Source organism: Haemaphysalis longicornis, unplaced genomic scaffold, assembly GCF_048455015.1.
Source record: "Haemaphysalis longicornis isolate Haplotype H1 unplaced genomic scaffold, Haemaphysalis longicornis Haplotype H1 scaffold_8, whole genome shotgun sequence".
NCBI classification, from domain to species: Eukaryota; Metazoa; Arthropoda; class Arachnida; order Ixodida; family Ixodidae; genus Haemaphysalis; species Haemaphysalis longicornis.
Genome location: NW_027526445.1, coordinates 8,451,372 through 8,469,521, shown reverse-complemented (window position 1 = coordinate 8,469,521; position 18,150 = coordinate 8,451,372).

Here is an 18,150-nt window from a genome sequence, read left to right as displayed (position 1 = left end):
AAACGTTCGTGAAGATAGAACGAAAAAATAGGTAACGAAATGCGGTTTCTTTTTTAATTCACAATAAATCAATAAGTCCACGTTCTCTACTCACGCGCTCTGTGCGGTAAATTACTTCCAATTCAGTACTGCGCATTCAGTCCCGCAAGCTTTCCCTTTGAAGTGGTGGAAAGCAGCTAGAACTTGACGAATAGACAGAAAGGAAAACGGGACACGCCGCTGACTGTGTTTCGCATTGTCCCTTGGCATGCATTCTTCAACTCCGTTGGCCTCCGATCGACCACGCTCTTTCGTTCCTGTGCTTCAAAGCGCCGCGACTCACTGGAAATATCAGCGTTGGCCCATGCGATGTTTTTTTTTGTGTCTATAAAAGTTTTACATTGAGCTAATGCCACAGTTCACTTCACTTCGTTTGAAACGCACTGAGCGACTCGCAAAATGTCAGAGAATGGAAAATAAAGCGGCACTGCGCAAACATGCACGGAGATCATACGGAGATTCATTTTTCTGTGCGCCCAGTACGGATCAGCTGACTCCTTGGCGTCCTCGCACATGCGATCAGTCGCATTCGAGCTTGCGCGCAGGTGTTGTGTGAGCGTTGCCACATCTTGCTCAAATAGTCTCACTACACATAAGTCACACGTACGCTAAACCGAAAACACGTCGGTTACCTACCCACAGGAGATAAACTACGCAATGCTGTCGCCGCCGCCCACACAAAATCCGCCTGGCCAGCGGTCCGCCATGTTACAATTAATCCCGGCATGCTTCGCTAGCCGGACGCGGAAACGCCACAGTAGCTCGTTGCCAGATTACAACCCATCGCTTTCGCCGTTTTTAGTAAGCGAAAGCTCAGCTGGCAACCTTCAAATCGTTGTATCATGTCTGCCACTGTGTGTTGTACGGTTCCAATGCATTGGCTCAGCGGCGCGCTTTCCCTCTAGAGTCAGTATATTATCTCTATGGTAGGAACACTAGGCTTCCGGGCAGTACTTCCGTGTAGTAAGCTGCGCGGCCGGGTGCCATAGGATCGCCTGTTGACAGAAGCAAAATGAGCTCGATGTTCCCGATTGTTTTGCGACATGGTCACCAGCCCATCCCCCACGAGACCGGTCTCCTCCGGCGATGAACTTGGCATTCGGGGAAAAAGCTTTGCAGCGCTAAATATGTTTACAGCGCCGACGAAAGTGCCGGGACAGTGACGCCGCTCTGCCACTCGCAGGTGCACCGATCGATGGTCGTATGAAGTGAAATTCATAGTGAAACTTATAGTTTCAACTGATACTCTAGGTGACAACGACTTTTCAACAACAGCCGATCAAAAAATAAGAGGGACGCTATCAGCGATGATCGCGCTTTAAAAAGCCAGCGAGTCCGGCCGACCGCTGGCTCGCCTGCTGCGCTGCTCCGCTCTTTTGCGTATCTGCTCACTATGCGGCACTTTCAATGAACAGTGCTCGTTTGCGTCGCCGTTACGAATACGTGGTGCAGCGTTAGATTGCCGTTTTGTTGCGTGTCTCATTGACAAAATGCAGCGAGCGTCACAAGCGTGAAATCTGTTTTGCGATTGCGAAATTAGTGGCGGTAAAACAAGGTGGTCGGGCAAACTGAGAGGCCGCTCGCTTTCCTTGTTTGCTCTCACTTTACTAAATTACGCTCTTGCATTATGTATTCCCAGTTCGCACTTAATAGGCTAGAATGAGGGTCAGCAACTTTTTTAATTGAAGGGCCGAGTTGCATGCAGCCAACGCGGAGGAGGGCTGGACGGCAAATCGGGTAGGAGTGGGAGGGGGGAAGGCGAAACGCAGCTATAATGAAGCATACAGCTCTGTGGGGGTATAACCGATATGAAGTAGCAAGAGGAATGTGGAAAGGAGTAATGGTTCCGGGTCTCACGTTTGTGAATGCTGTACTCTGCTTAAAATCACACGTTCTGTGAGGCCTTGAAGTAAACCAGAGAACGGTAGGACGTTTGGCCTCAGGCGCGCATGGAAAAACAACTAACGAAGCAGTTCAGGGAGATATGGGGTGGGCGTCGTTTGAAGTTAGAGAAGCCCAGAGTAAAATAGGTTTTGAGATGAGGTTAAGGGCAATGGACCAACGAAGGTGGGCAGCTAAGGTTTTTAGGTACCTATACTTGAAAAGCGTGGACACGCAGTGGTTAAGAAAGACCAGAAGGCTAACGATGAAATACGGAAAGAACGGTGGAGAATCCAAAACAGCCAAAGTAACCAAAAAAGAGGCATGGCAGATTGAAACGAATAAATGGAGGGAAAAAAATGGAAGCTAAAACGTCGTTAGAAATGTACAGGGCTGAGAAATTGAACATCAGAAAGGAAAATTTTTAAGATAATTCCCAGGGCAGTGGTTTGCTTTTTGAGGCTAGAGCAGGTTGCCTGCGAACTAAGAGTTTTGTGGGGAAGTATTCACAAAATGATGGGGTATGCGTGGCTTGCGGAAAAGAAACAGAAACTATGCGGCACATAGTGTTAGAATGTGCAGGTATCCATCCAAATCTACACGAAGGGAATATTGGGCTTCCAGAAGCCCTAGGATTTAAGGGTATCAGCGAGGGAGTTAACTTCAAGACTTTCGAGGGGACGAAAAGAAGATTAGAATGCTGGTGGAAGAAAAGCAGAGAGGGGAATATTGCCTAGGACAGTTACCACCTCTAACAGGGAAAAAAGGTATTTCGGGCCTAATAAGCTTTAGTGGCTGCCCTAAGCAGCGCTAGTATTAAACCAAGAGTTTAGTCCTTTTTGGTAAGATGACATGTCATCACCCCGCTTCAAAGGGGAAACCAATAGCAATCATCATCATCATCTTGCAAAAAAAAAAGAAATCGGGAATTGCCAATAATATTTGACAATAATCTGGCGAAGTATGCAGATGGAGGAATATTCAACTGGAAGCGACCAATTAATTCCCTGTTCTTGTCTCGCTGCCTAACTCCATTTGAGGACAAAACTGGCGTGTCGGCCTTCAGATTGTTAGTGACGACCCTTGCACTAGAAGATAGCAAACGGAGTTAGTGATGATCGTATGTCAATCTTCGGGTCCGCGTGTCGTGTATGCGGCTGTTATGTTATGCAAATATAGAAAGCACATCTTTGCAGGCAGTGGGCGTGGGATTTGGAGCTTATTTTGCGTCCTTTATGAGCGCTTAATTTGTTTATTTGAAGCTATTTCCTCACCTACTCGCTATTATAGATGTACCCTGCCGTTCGTAAATCATGCGGCGTAAAACATTACGGAAGAATCATTTAGTTTGCAAAAATAGAAAACATAATTTCTACGTGTTTTTAAGGCGGCGCCAGGCCAGGAGTGTCAGCTGAGTCGGCTGCGCAATTCTTGCGTTCGCTTGCATGCTACCGATGAAGCAACCTTTTGAAGTTACCAGCAGCGTTCCGTATTTATGCAACTCGTGAACTTTCCTTTGTAGACCGCATGCAAGAAGAACGGTAATGATCGTCAGGAAGTTAGACCACCCGACCTGCCGATACTGTCCCACGCCGCGACGACCGCAAGAGCTCGCTCAAAAGAAAGCCGACAAAGCGGCTTGTTTTAGCGGATATTATTTTGTTTAGCATCTGCAACTACTTCAAGGGCTATTTCATGCAGCATGCAGTTATTTAAACACGCCACAAAGCGATTAAACTAACAAAAACCAACTTTCACTCTGGCTTGTAATTGAGAACACATGGAGGGCGGCGAGGGTCGTCTGGTTTTAGATGCAAAGTATCTCTTAGTCGACCTTCCGTCATCCGGCGTCCGCACCTCTCCTCCTCGTACCCCTCTCCACGCCAGCTGTGATAACGCCACTCTCCTCCTTACCGCTTGGCTCGCCTCGTGCCGGCTCAGGAAGACACCGGCAACACTGTCACTCCAGGAGCCCTAACCAGCTGCGATAACGCCGCTCTCCTCCTCGCCGCTAGGCTCGTCTCGTGCCTCCGAAGACAAGGCTGTACAAAGGAGAGCCGGAGAGCTGGCGACGCCGAACGTAAACGGCAGCGTCGAGCAGCGGATTCCTCTCTTCGAGAACGAGAAGCTGCTTTGAAACGCCAGCGGCGAGTAGCTGATCCAGATAGCGTTCGGCAACGTGACAACGCTTTGAAACGCCAGCGTCGAACAGCGGATTTCTCGCTCCGAGAACGAGAAGCCACAAAACGTTCCCCACTACTCGATAAATAAAGAAGACATTTATTACGCTACTACAGTGTCTTTACTCTAACAAGCAATTAACACGCTACCACTCTACGGCTTTGCATCCCCTCAGGGTTCCCACGTGGGAAGATGTAATTTTTAGACGCGATGCTGAGAGGAGCGTCGTTGCCGGCGGCCCTGTCCAGCGTCCGTTGTCGTCATCGTCCGCGTCCGCACAGCTGCGTCTCTCCTCCGTTCACCCCTCTCCTCTCGCCGTGATAGCGCTCCCTCTCCCCCAAGATCTGTGGCGCGCTCAGTGCGGCGCGCTCTCTCACTCTGCCGGTGGGCTGCTCTGCGCGCGGCGCAGCGCGCTGTGCGCATGTGCAGCGCCCGCTCTCTCCGTGGTCTCCTCTCCTTCGGGCGCGCTGCGCATTAAGCGGAGTGCCGCGCTCCGGCCGGTCTCTCAGTCGACGGTCGTCCGCGCTACGCTTGCTCTCTCTCACTATCTAGTAATCGACCCAACGGAAACGCACAATGGAACCCCCTTCAGCGTCACATCACACCCGGGTTCCCGCGAGAGGAGGTGGGCGTCATTTTTTGTACAGGCGAGCCCGCTTATAACGAACATAACGGGAAACCGAAATCACTTCGTTATACCCGCTTTTCGCTATATCTGGACAGAAAATCTATGTATACCAAAGGTAACAGGAAACGAACATTTGTTCGTTGTAGCCGCTATATCGTTAAAACCGGGTTCGCTATAAGTGGGCTATACTGTACTACCCAGAGTCGTCGGTCGCTAGGGGCGCTGCATGTCACCAAAACTCCAGCGTAAGAGGCCTATTCACTCACCCACCCAATCGGCCTTCATGGCACTACGACAATGGGCGCAGACAAAAAAATTTCCAAACGGGAGTGAATGCAACCAATATTTAAAATCGCAAGACAGGTGTAAAAGTTTCTCTCGTATAGACAAGTTAACTGGATATCGTTGTTGAAAACGTCCATGTTAACTAATCTTGGATCTCAGAGCCGTTTATCCTTATAGCATTAATATTTTGTCAAGTTAGCGGCTAACGCAGTAACAAATCCCACGATTTTAAATGATTAAACTAAAAGTACTAGGCGAAATTATATTTTACGTTCAAAATTGTCAGAGAAAAATTTTTAAATATGTAGAAATATAATTAAAATGTTCTTTCCTTTGTTAACGTAGTTATTTAAATTTTATCTTTAACAAGTTAATAAAATGTATAGTTCGAGCTCATTACAACACATTTTCCAGCTTTCGTGTCACAATAGAATAAGTTCCTATTTCAGGTTGCCGTAAAGCCCGGTTATATCGATCATGGATATATCGAATAATTGACTATATCGAACCCTTGTTAAAAGTGGTAAACATTACATACATTTAAAATTTGTTACATCGAACGCGATATTGCTCACAATGAATATATCGAACTCTTCCGCGTGGGATTTTTCGCTCTCCTTAGGCATGCGGCAGGCTTTCTCGCAATACATCGGCGCGCAGCGGCGGCGCGAGTGTCGCTTGCGACTCCCGCTCGAGCTCGGGCGCGTCCAAACTGGCCGTGGCAGTGTGCACCAGCTCCACGCATGCATGCCGTTGGAGCCGAAAGGACGCCACATTTGGCGCTGCGGACTGCGGTGTAACCGAACTTCAAGTCCGCGTCCCTCGCTGCCCGCACTTGCTTGGTTCGCTGGGTTCGCCGTTATTCGCTTGTATCCATGCTTGTCTCCGCTGAAGACGCTGAGGACTCCGTACCGCTTCCGAGCACGAGCGAAGCCGTCGCTGCCGTGGCCCTGTTACGGCGATACTGCAGTGCCATTGAGGGGAGCGGTCTTGTGCTTGTCGACTGTTCAGATACCGTGAAGCCAGCAGTCACCAGCAACGCGTGGTGCTCCAAGAAGCAGGCTGCACTCACGCAGATCTTTCGCCCCAATAAATGATTGTTTTCTTTCTGAGAAAGTGTCGTATCAATAGTGAACTGCAGGGTGGTAAGAGCTCAACGTTAGCTCGTGAATCCGCCGTCAAGACTGCTCTGATGTAAGTTTTTTTGCTTGACTTTCTGTATCGGATTTTTGCTATATCGAACTATTTTACCATCCTCGGGCTCTTCGATAAACCGGGCTTTACTGTAGTGGATTTCGCTTTTTACCCCACTATAGACATATATGACCTGTAATACACGCAGTACTTGGAAAGTGACTGGGCTTTTTGTTAGCGCATACGCGTTTACAATAAGTCGCTGCGCCGTCATATGTGGTTAAAAACGAATTCTCTTTTCGCACAGTAAGTCTTTGAGTGGCTTCAGTAGTTTGTTTTGGGGATCTGTGTAGCCTAAAGCACTGACACGAAGACAAAATGAGGCTAAGGAGCCGTACACAAGGCACTCAAATCACGAAGACTTTCGTCCAGACGAAAATGCTGCTGCTCTCCAAGCTGCGTAATCGAAAACGCAGAACATGCACTAAGAGCAGTAGGTTTTTATTTTTACCCAGCCAGCCACACTTACGCTTTAAAAAGGAACTGGGCTCTAGAAGGGATTTGTCTTTTTGCCACCTGACACGATTTGCTTCACGATCCGCTTCACAGGAGCCTTTTAAATCTCTTTTATTAGTTGACTACGTGCTTCGCTGCTGCGCGTCCCGGGCGCAATGCATTGGGACAAAGGACGGCAATGGTAGATGTCGCGGCCTTTATGTTTGCTTGCCGGTCTGCGTTCTGCCGCTGCCTCACTTCATCTGCGGCTGCCAAAGTATAACAAATCTTGTATATATAGGCTTCAAGCTATCGAATGCCTAGCGATTTCACAGAGAACGAAAGAGAGGGAGAGGGAGAGATACAAAAATACATTTATTTGAAAGGGGTTTCAGGCCTGTTGATAAAAGGAAGATAAAAAATGAACTAAGTTGAAGCGGAACAAGCAGGGTGGTGTAGTCTTTTGTGTGTCGTTAAACAGGAGAGTAGACCCTTCGTACTTCACATGTCGAGTAATACCGCTTCAGCGGTCGAGCAGTGCAATTAGTTGAAGAGTGGTAGTGCTTACGAGCCTCGGGAGACCTAATTGCGAATGAGCAGGCACAGCAACGAACAGCAGCAGCAGGCACAATAAAAAGTGCAAGCAGGGAACTGGTATAGATGAACAGCAATGCGTATTAGTCCCCACTAATATTCGTTATGGGCCAAAGCTTTGCCTGTTCTGTGGGGAATGCAACAGTGGAGGGCTTAGGTGTAACTTATCACACGTCATGATCAACGTCATTGTGTATATATTTTTAATGTCTAAAAACTTATAAAACGATGCATTATATACCTGGAGAAAATCAATTGACCACACGTTCGTGAAAGTTAATAATGCGGCGCCACTTGGTCTTTCTCCCTTGTGCACTTGAGGCTCCGCTCGGTGCACTCGCCTCACTCTGGCTGTGGATGTCAGCAACATGTGTTTCTCACGTGCCCTTTGTGCATCGTTGTATCGCGCTTGGCGCTCTAGTATACTTAGTGGTGACATTTGCACGCGTTATCTGTGGCATTGGCTGCCGGTGCTACTTTTGTCTTTTGCCAGTATAGGCCACTCGACGCCGTAATTCCCACTCCTTCCCCCATTTCGGCCCTGCACTGCCTACACAGTCCATTTTACAACAAACATAAGCAGCAATCGGAGTCATAGGGCCCGTCAAACCAGTGTGCTACCGGGCATCTGAAGAGACAGCTGGTGACCTCGCGCTTCTCCTTGACGTCTCGTTTGTAGGATCAGGAACGTATAGACGGCAGAAATGTTTGCCCCGATGCCCCGTCTATTACTCACACTGTAGCATAGTTCAAAAGTATCCTGAGCGAGATGCGTTTCTTCAGGGGCAGCATGTAGGTATGTGTAGCATGCGAATGATCTTGGTGACTGGTGCACCGTCGAAGACTGCCACCAATGCCAGGTTGGCTGAACACAAAGTAGAGGGATACTGCACCCACTCCTACCACGTGTGCAGAGACTCTGAGGAAGGCTAACAATTATCCCAAAGACGCGAACCACGGCCATGTGAAATAAATTCCTGGACACTCTTTCTTAAGAGGAAACAATTGCGCCCATCGACTAGTCTAAGGAATGCTCCTACGTTAGCAGTCAAAACTACCCTGGTGATTCTCCTAATCGTTCACAGAAAAGAGACACTGAATCAGCTGTTCAATCTTACTGTAATGGCAGCTTCTGACAGGCAGCACCACGAAACCTATCTCTACAGCACCTCCAACATTGTTATTCCTCTACTTCCGTCCAAGGCTGCTTCCCTGTGGCTAGAACTTACATCGTTGTGGCTACAGATCAGAACACTGTTCACACCCTAATTTTTCAGTGTTCTTGTAGCAAAGAAACCCCCCTTTCCTTGACAAATCTGTCTCGAATGAGCAGCCCTTGATCACAGACCATGAATCTGCGTGCAGTACTCAGATGCCACAGCTCGTGCCATGGCTTGTCTCCTGGGTGTGACAAGGCAGACTTTACTCCATAACTGGGAAGCACGACGTCTCCATTCTACTGCAGTAATTTTCAGTGAACTTCGGATATTGTTCAACAAGTTTAAAAGTTGTAGAGGTGGTTGTCCACACGGTTCAATGCTTCAAGAGCACGGACACTGGTCCAAAAAAGAGTGTGTCACGTTAGATACGGTGATAAAACATAAGACCTTGTTACCTTTTTATCTACATTTTTTCTACGTGGTGGCCGAAAAACACAAAATAAACGTGTTGAGCTACGCGTGTGCACGCCTTTGCTCTCAACGTTCTTACTTAAGGACCTCGGGAATTTGGTTACATTGTTTATGGCCCCTTAGCACAGCAACCGTACTAAACAATTAAGGGATATAAGCTGTTAATAAATAGACAAACCTAAACGTCTAACTTGTTCATATTTTACTCGCGCCACAATTTTGACCTCGCGCAAAAAAGTCAGTCTTATTCTACTAAGCTTTGGTTGCAGCTATGATGAAGTGGCCAACCAGCAGGAACCCTGATTGACCCTCCAAAGGGCAGGGGGGCGCCACACCGAGCTTGTTGCCTGAATATTGATTTTCCTTCACCATTGTTTTTATGCTGTCTTCATGGGTTTAGCTTTATCAGAAGTTATGAGCTTCATCAGTGGTCTTAGGGCTGAGAAGGCTTGCTTCTGCATAATTCAGCAAGGAAGCATGGGCAACCGATCCAACGGACTTGGTCCTCCAAACACAAGAATGCTTACTGCCTAGTACTGGCTGTCAACATACTGCGCTAATTTCTGACCCTGTCTGTTAAATGTGGCTGGTATATTTACTGCAGAAGAGAGAAACAATTTTTCGTTATTCGTCATGACCACCTCATTGCACACGAGCCTCTGATCGCGATGTACATGATCAAAGCTAGGCTCACTGCCTATTATTTTTGTGTCGAATAGTGCAAAAACATCTTTAACATTTGAATTGAAATCTTCACTTGTGCTTTTACTGGGCTTCACTCTATTTGTCATAACGAAAAAAAGTGTGTCAAAAAAGATTGTGTACGTTGGACATGCATGTAGGTTAAACATGTAGGTTATACAGTCCATTGTGTCGGTTCGTGTAATTGTCATCTGTGAAGTACACCAACGGGGAGGGGAGGCATCAAAACCCCCCGAGAGGTAAAAGGAAAAAAAGAACAACGAAACGGAAATTGGAATTGCGTCTAGGTAAGTGCCAAAGAACAAACGCCACCGTTAAACACCCAACTGAACACAAAACATCTTACAGATTCAAGGATCCCCCTTCGAGCATAAAGGGTTCGCGAGCCCCAACCCGCCCGACGAAGTAACGCCGATCCGCATGAGAACAAATCACCGGTTTATTCCGGGAAAACCAAGGTAGGAAAAAACAAACAAAGCAAGTTGAGAGCAATATAAAAAGAGTACAGCAAGCAATCACGGAAACCACGTAAAGAAAACACTGCGGCGGTTGACGCCCTGCTTGTCCAGAAAGTTACAGCGTGGTGCCGTACACTCACGACGACGTCTCCAGTCACTTGGGCCGACGACGGGTAAAGAGCGTCCGCCGCGGACGCTGGTTGCTCCTCGCTATCCGGGCGTCATTGCTGTGGCTGGCCGCCCGTCGGTCCCGTCCGCAGCCCGCGGTAGCAGCCGCTCTCGCGTGTGCCCCGGTGCGCACTCCCCCCCGGATCTCCTGTGAGCGCCGCTTTTACGCCACTCCGTTGGTTGTGCGCATGTTCCGGGTTGTATGCGCACTACACGTATTTGTCCCGTCTCACTGTTCATCACACACGCGCGCATGGGCTCATGACGCACAGACGCCACTATCACTGTTCGACGCGCGCACTTCACCGTAATCACCGTGCGCGGGCGCTCGTAGGGGCTGCGTCCCTACAAGATGTCTAGCGCGGTCTTGCAAGGTCTCAGACATCTTGCGCTATGAAAGTTACTCATAAAGCGTGTAATTCCGCCGGTCTTGAAGATGGCTTATGAGAAATAGCTACAGGACAACTGTACGAGATGTCCGACGCCTTGAGCTTCATGAGGTATTGATAAATCATCTATACTAACATGGCTAGAAAACATACGCACCTCAACGTGTGCAGGATGTTTTTCCTAGATGACTGATGCTGTAAGCTTCTTAGAAAACCCACGAAACGCCTATCCTGAGATATCTACCGTACGCTTTGGGTAGACAGCGGAAATATATCACTAATAGATGCGCTAGTAGTTCAGCTATTGATGACGTCTACATGACGTTGATTGCAAGAGAGCTAAAAGATGGCGTTTTAAAAAAGTGTTGAAGACGTTTTAAATAACGCAATACAGTCTAGCTGTATTGTAATCATTGTCATGCACATGTCGTTTCTAGCTTAGAATCGAAGACACCTACTTATAATAATTTCTGGCGACCTACGCAAGGCGTGCCGTAGTCACGTTCTAGTAGCCGTTCGGTAGGTGTCTTAAGAAGCTTGCATATATGATTAGCAAGGAAAACCTTTTTCTTTGTCTTTAGCATGTTGATCTAATGTCTTTGAGCTATGGTGAGAACCTGTTGCGTTGCGAGGGAAGGGCAGAGGAAGGGTGGACGTAGGCTACTCTTCTCAAGGTGTTTGGGGGGGGGGAGGCAGTGCCCCTTTTACACCTCCTGTTTACACCGATAAGCTACGGCTTAACGGCGTTGGTTGCAATAAAACTAGAATGCTCTGCTTACAGAACGTGTTGCCTCCATTCAGTTTGGCATCAGGTAGCGCAAATTATCTTGAGAACTAATTTCTTATGCCGTCTACAAGACGTGCTCCCGGGAAGTTGTGGAAACCTGATTAAATCCAGACATGATAATTGTTTTAACCTGAAACGTTCTCAGCCTTGCTGTCCAAGAGTTTGTGGTGAGGAAATGCAAACCTAGAGAAGAGGACTCGTCGTGAATTCCGCAGCAGGTGGGAGGCGAGCTGTCAGGTGAATGAGAAACGGAAACGGTAGGTCGGTCGCGCCAGATGAATAGAGAGACCAGTTGATGCATGAAACGCCTTTGTATTTGTGCGAAACAGCTCTTCAGTAGCCTGATTGACTGGAACGCTTTGCCTTCTTCTAGGTACTCAGGGTTTTGCACACCCCTCGCCAAAAACGACTCCCAGGTTGATTGCGACGTCCCCTTAAAATCGAAATTCTGTAAAAACCACAGCGGCCAGATCTCACTCCCAGACACACACACGTGGTTTTACATGCGGATAAAATAATGGTAGCTTGCTGTAGAAACAAGAAAAAAGTATATTCCGTAAAACGTTTTATTCTGCAAACATCGTGTGCGCATGGCCCTTTCACCTAATTATCTCTTACGCACATGGAGGCTGTGCACGTGTACACTTCACTACGAATGTATTGTTACGTAATGTTTAGGTTCGGTACACTTAAGCAATTAGTTTAATGCCAGAATTGGGCCCACACACAGACACGAGTTTCCTCTTCTTTCACCTCCATGATTCAGAACAAGCGGATCTGGTTTCGGAATAGGGTGGGATTGACGGCATGGACAGTCATCACTGTAGAGCTCCTTCTTCAGCTGTAACTGAATAGGTGGGCCATGATATTAACCCCTCTTCTTAGAGAGCATCGTCCCGATTCTAGGCTCTGGCTGTACACGATCATAGCCACAAAAAGATGGCGCAGTGAGTTTCCGTCAATCTGGTAACACCACACTCTTGGCGTCAGCCCAAATTTGTCTCTCTTCTGGATAAGAGTGAGGCCTTGAACGTGCTACGAAGTGGAAATAATGTGCGAAGTTTTGTAACCAATTAGGAACTTGAACGCGGGATTTGTCACAAAAATGTTCTCTGAACTTTGAGGTTGGCATCATTAGAGCACCCAGCCATTGCTGGTAAGACATTCTTCTAGGCCCCTCATAACCAGTTTGACGTAAATAGGAAGGCCCCAGAACCTTCATGTAATACCGCCAGGAGACCCTATGTATCCCTATGAAGTGTTAAAGCAGCAGCACCGGAAAGGTAACCTTTACTACTATGCTTACGTTCATTGCTGGAAAGGCAGTCTTCCTGAGGCAATATAAGAAGTCTGGTTTCTCAGTATCAAGATGCACCAAAACTCTTCTGCAGTCGGACTCCAGCCCATTTCCCTGTATTCGTCAATGAAGCTGCTAATCAGCGTGCAACAGATGTGAGACACCTTGCAAGCCAGGAGTTTGGCGAGCAGTGGCAGGTCTGTCCTCCAGTGTCCTTCAAAGAATCCATGCAGAACGAGAACCTCCGCGCACATGCCCCTTGGCACATGAGCATCTCGAAAGAACCACCACTCCATTTGTAATGTTTCGAAACCAACACCTTTTCCCCACAACGCTAGAAAAACATCCTGGCCCTCACCCTGTACTCCCCTCAACGCTCTTCTGCGAGGTTCAGGGCACCCTCTACCATATCATGTGGGGATGTGACAAGAACCTCCACCTACCCCCCTGCCCTTCGCCTCCCGCGATCACTGGCCAGCTCCAACAGTGACGACCAGCTTTTCCTGTTGCAGAGAGCCCAAGAAGCCAGACGGTCTCAAGGGGTACTGGAATGAGAACACTTCCCCAGGGCTAACTACTTCACAAACATGTTTACTCCTCACCCTACTGCCCACCTCCTGCCTTTCATAAAGAGCATTTTCATATACTACAGAAGTAAAATATCAAGCGTAACAGACGGCACCCAGAGTTCACCAACGAGCTCTCATAGAAATGCTGGAGGAATATGAAGGCACTCGCCAGATTGATAGCCTTATAATTAGAAATATTTGTGGAGCAGTAGCAAAACAATGGGCTACGACATTGCTACCTGTAATGCAAGCAGAATGAGAGGATCTTTGAGCCAGAATAATAAAATGAACACTATTTTACCCATTCATCTGCCGAAACGACCATAATCCTAACATTCATGGCGCAATTGAAAGTTAACAGGTAGGTCCTCCTGTGGTCCCTCTTGGTGAATCCTTGCCGGCGATGCGGTTCTACTTGTACAGCCGCTTCTTCTCAATCTCTTCCATGGCCCACAGCGTGAGCACCAGCGTGTCGTACTTCAGCACGCTGTGCACGTTCATCCCTGAGAGACATGAACCAGATGCAACAGTTAGCACTACCACTCCACAGCCACTGGGCCTAGCTGAAGTGGTGTGGGAAAGGGATTCCTGAGGTACAACTGAAAGCAAGCAGCCATGGAGAGAAAATATAGGCTTGGTTCATTAAAATTGGTTCATTAAACTAAGTACATTGTAATATTTAAATAAATTATGGAGATCGTAAAGGTGTCACGCCGAGAACAACCAACTTTGTTTTATTCAACACATTTGGTGTTTTATATGCCCTCAACGCTTGTACAGCCGCAAACAATTGTTTATTCACTTACAAATTACACAAGTTAAGAGCGAAATTTCAATTATACCACCACATCCTGGATTTGGAGATCTAAGCAATGACACATCCAGGGCAGGTATATTAATAAAAGTTAGTATGGTGGGTGGCGCACACGAAAAAAAACCATTTTTAGCGTGGTTCTGCAAGCTTGTAATGTCTGTTCCACGTGTTTAATAAGCCTTGGATTTTTTCGGCCTCAGCCAATGGCAACAAACTGCTCATAACACGTCCTAGGTTCAGTGCGGAAAAGTGGCTAGGGTGTCTAATGCCTATTACCTGTTTTCCACATGATACAGCTTATCGGAGTGAAGTTTACATTAACAGGGGTGTCAGTGTTACTCGATGGAGACAGTCTTTCGAATAAACCAAACTTACACTTTTACTTCATGACCACCTTAAGAAAACAGACGAAGCCAGAGTTCTTCAATACATACCAGGTGCGAAACTCCGCTTCAGAATCCGGGTGACGCAGGCGCCCATGCTCCGTTGATGCTGAGGGGCAAGCGTACTGGCGCGCCCCTAGGATGACAAAAACTGAACTTCGCTGAACTATTATTATTCAAATGTTTAGTACAATAAAGGTCGCTTTTTAAATTAAAGGGCAATAATCAGGGGAAATTTAGTTGTTCTCCTGTGGCTTTTTTTATGACTAACGGCTGCAGCCGCAAGCACTTGAGTACTACTTCAACTTTCGGCCGACAGACGACAGGCTAGTCAACTTGCCCCGTGCTTGCCCCTGCGCAGGGGGCAACCGAGGAGCGGCTTTTGATACTTGTGGCCTATGGGGAGTTTTGCAACTGGTATGCATTCAGTAACTCTGGATGAAGCAGTGGCAACTCCCTAGCTACTTTCGGGTACTGTTTCTATGATATCGCAGAATCTTGTTCTATGATACGTTCTTCTAAGATATCACCGAATTGGCAGCCACCAGCCAAGCCAATACCTACAAACCCCACTGGGCAGCAGTAGTAAGACCTCCAATTCCATTTGGCCAGGTCACCTGAAGTCTAACATGTAGTTAACACACTGGAAACTACGTTTTGGTTTTGGCCGATACTTTAATCGAATTTGAATTTGAATTTGTTTTTGTTTCATTTTGTGTTAAACAAGAATGTGTGGAGTAGAGGATCACAGAGGGGGATCCCATAGTCAAGAGGGTGGAGGGGGAGCTCCTGTTTTTGAACCGAACATCCCTATGTCAATCACCATCACTTTACTCATTATATTATTACGAAATATATCCTTACACCAACACTGCCCATAGCATGCCACTGCAGCAAAATTTCAACGTCATTTAATATTTGCGCCTTTCGGCTAAAAATATCTCGCTTGCGTGAAATAGAGCTGAGAGACGCCAAAGTCATGTCCAAAACAGAACAAAGTTTTTTTTTCTTCGTGGACCCCTTAACTAGCAAAACAAGCAAAGCGCACATCTGAAGAGCCGCCACAGAAACTTTCCGCGGGCACTCAAGTCTGTTTACGTGATTTAAAGGTGAAATCCAAGCGACCTGTACCCTCCTGCATTGTGTTCGCATTTTTCCCCTTTCTTCATCCGTTTAACGACGTGAAATAATCCAACGGATATACTGGCAGTCTCCCAACAGTGACAGCTCTCCTACGCGTGCACTCGTTTCTACGCACGTGCCGTCGAGTCTAACCATCATTGTACGTGCGTCATGCTCATTCTGGTTCTCTTCTGCCAGTGGGTTGGGTTGACCACTGTGGTTATACCACTTGGTGGCTGGGCTGGTGACCCAGGGTCAAATAGCCAAGAACCGAATTTATTGTCTTTTTACACTGACAGCCATTCCGGCACTGTTCGTGCTGACGCCCAGGGCAACTACAGTCAGTATTCACGCTTGGTGTGGCATCTAAGGCTTTCAATTCGGCAAACTCGCACTTGGTAGGCTGTCCTGAAAACTGTGTGTAATCCTTAATGCTGCAAGGCGTGGTGCATGCCTCAATGCGGTTCAATTTTATGACCGCATTGATTGCCGATGTGCACTGAAGCTGACCAGAAACCCAATCAACACTCGCCTGCGCTGAAATGCATCGAGCCTGGCCAATAAACAGCACCAGCTGAGCTTGAAAAGGAACCTAGTTTCATTTACAAATCAAATAGCCCACCTCAACTACTCATCAGCTATTTGGAATGATTTTTTATCCATGCCTACTCAAGCTAGGAAGACTTGACAATCTTAATTTAGCGCTACCGTAGAAATCGGAGCAAGCCGCCAGTGCACGGCATTGATTTGGACACAAAGGACAATCTTCACATGCTGTGTGACAGATACGGAAAATTAAGAGTTTCTTACTGGGCCCATGAAGACAACGTGGAACTTTTTTCAGTTAAAAAGAACTAGACCTCGCTAACTCACCAGTTTCCTTCTAGCTAATAAAGACGGTTTCTAAAACAAACAAAAATATGAAAAAAAAACAATGCAAGACTTCAAATTTTGCACTACAGTTATGTAACCTAAGCAGCAGGGGCGTAGTGTAGGCCAGCACTAAAACCTTCTTTGCGTGTAATTTGGACGTTAAAATTCAAGTGATACGATGAAATGGAACTATATACCCGCCGCGGTGGCTCAGTGGCTAAGGCGTTGCGCTGCTGAGCACGAGGTCGCGGGTTCGATTCCCGGCCGCGGCGGCCGCTTTTCTGATGGAGGCGAAAACTAAAAACGCCTTTGTGTACGACATTTCGGCGCACGATAAAGATCCCCAGGTGGTCAAAATTAATCCGGAGCCCTCCACTACGGCGCGCCTCATCGCCTGCGTTGCGTCGGCGCGTTAAACCCCACAATCAATCGAAATGGAACTATATTCCCCCTACATCGCCCAATCATGTTTTTTTGGCAATGGCTCGGTCAACAGCTGCCAATCACAAAATCACGCTTCTGTGATGTCATAGAGAACACACCACAAAAGCGCTTGGAGTCCCAACTAGTTCATCTGTTTTCCTTAATATCTGGAATATCAGCGCAGAGCTCACGATAAACATGGCTGCATTGTTGTCGGGACGAAGCAGGCTTTAATACCCAACGTTCACGTTGTCTTCACGGCTCTAATACTTGTGACTCGCACCAACCTTAGGACACTGCCAAAAGTAACCGCAACGTTTGCATGCTTACATAGGAATGCGGTAACTGAAGAAGTTCCGTAGGCTAAAGAGGAGGCTTATCAGGAAGCGCGCCGTGCTGCCAGCCGAGAATTCAATCGCCCTTAATAAGAACAAGGAGAACGAGTAGTAGTGCTAGTATTCAGCGGCGAGGGAAAGCTCGACGAAGGCTTTCGTGCAACGGAGACTGATTATTACGAAGATTGAAGTGCGCACTGTACAAATGAATCACGTAGATACTTCACTTGTCGTTTGATTTGGTCTTCTTCTCACGAGTGCCATATATATTGCCGCAAACTAGGCATTGGGTTTGTTTGTTTATCATTTGTTTTACTGCCCGGCCACGCCCGGCTGTATTATCTGTGTCCCAAGGGAAGCGCGTGTTCCTTTCTTTATTTTTATGCCGCACAGGTTATCTTATTCTGATACGGAGAGCGGTTCGCCCTATCGTCACTAACCTCGAATAATCTTCTTTGTTTCTACAATGTTCTAGATGTATATCGACGGTTCGAGAAACAGTAGCGCCGAAAGATAAAAGCCTGCAGAGCAGACGCCGGCCGCGGTATCCCGATTGCCAGCGCTCGCTTGCGTACGTCACTTCGTTGACTGCTGCTTCGCCACCTGTGTATTCTGAGTTGTTAGGAGAGCACAAATTCGCTCCAATAAACTTGGTTTCCTAGAAGACAGCTGCGTCGTATTTGGTTCGTGACAATATACACAGGGTGAATGATTTTCAGCGACCTAAATGGCGCTCGGTGAGTTTAATTTAGATGAACACAGCTCTGCTCTGACATCAGGCTTGCACTGTTGTGCAAGCAGGCTCTGATTTTTACTTGGAATAAACTTCTTCTAAAACTTTTACGTCACCGCGTTATTTTTTTGGCGGGGGGGGAGGGGGCGAAGCATATTATTCAATCCTGAGCTGCGAAAGCATCGTTGTTCATTTCCACAATGGATCCTCACGTCGTCATTATAACGGG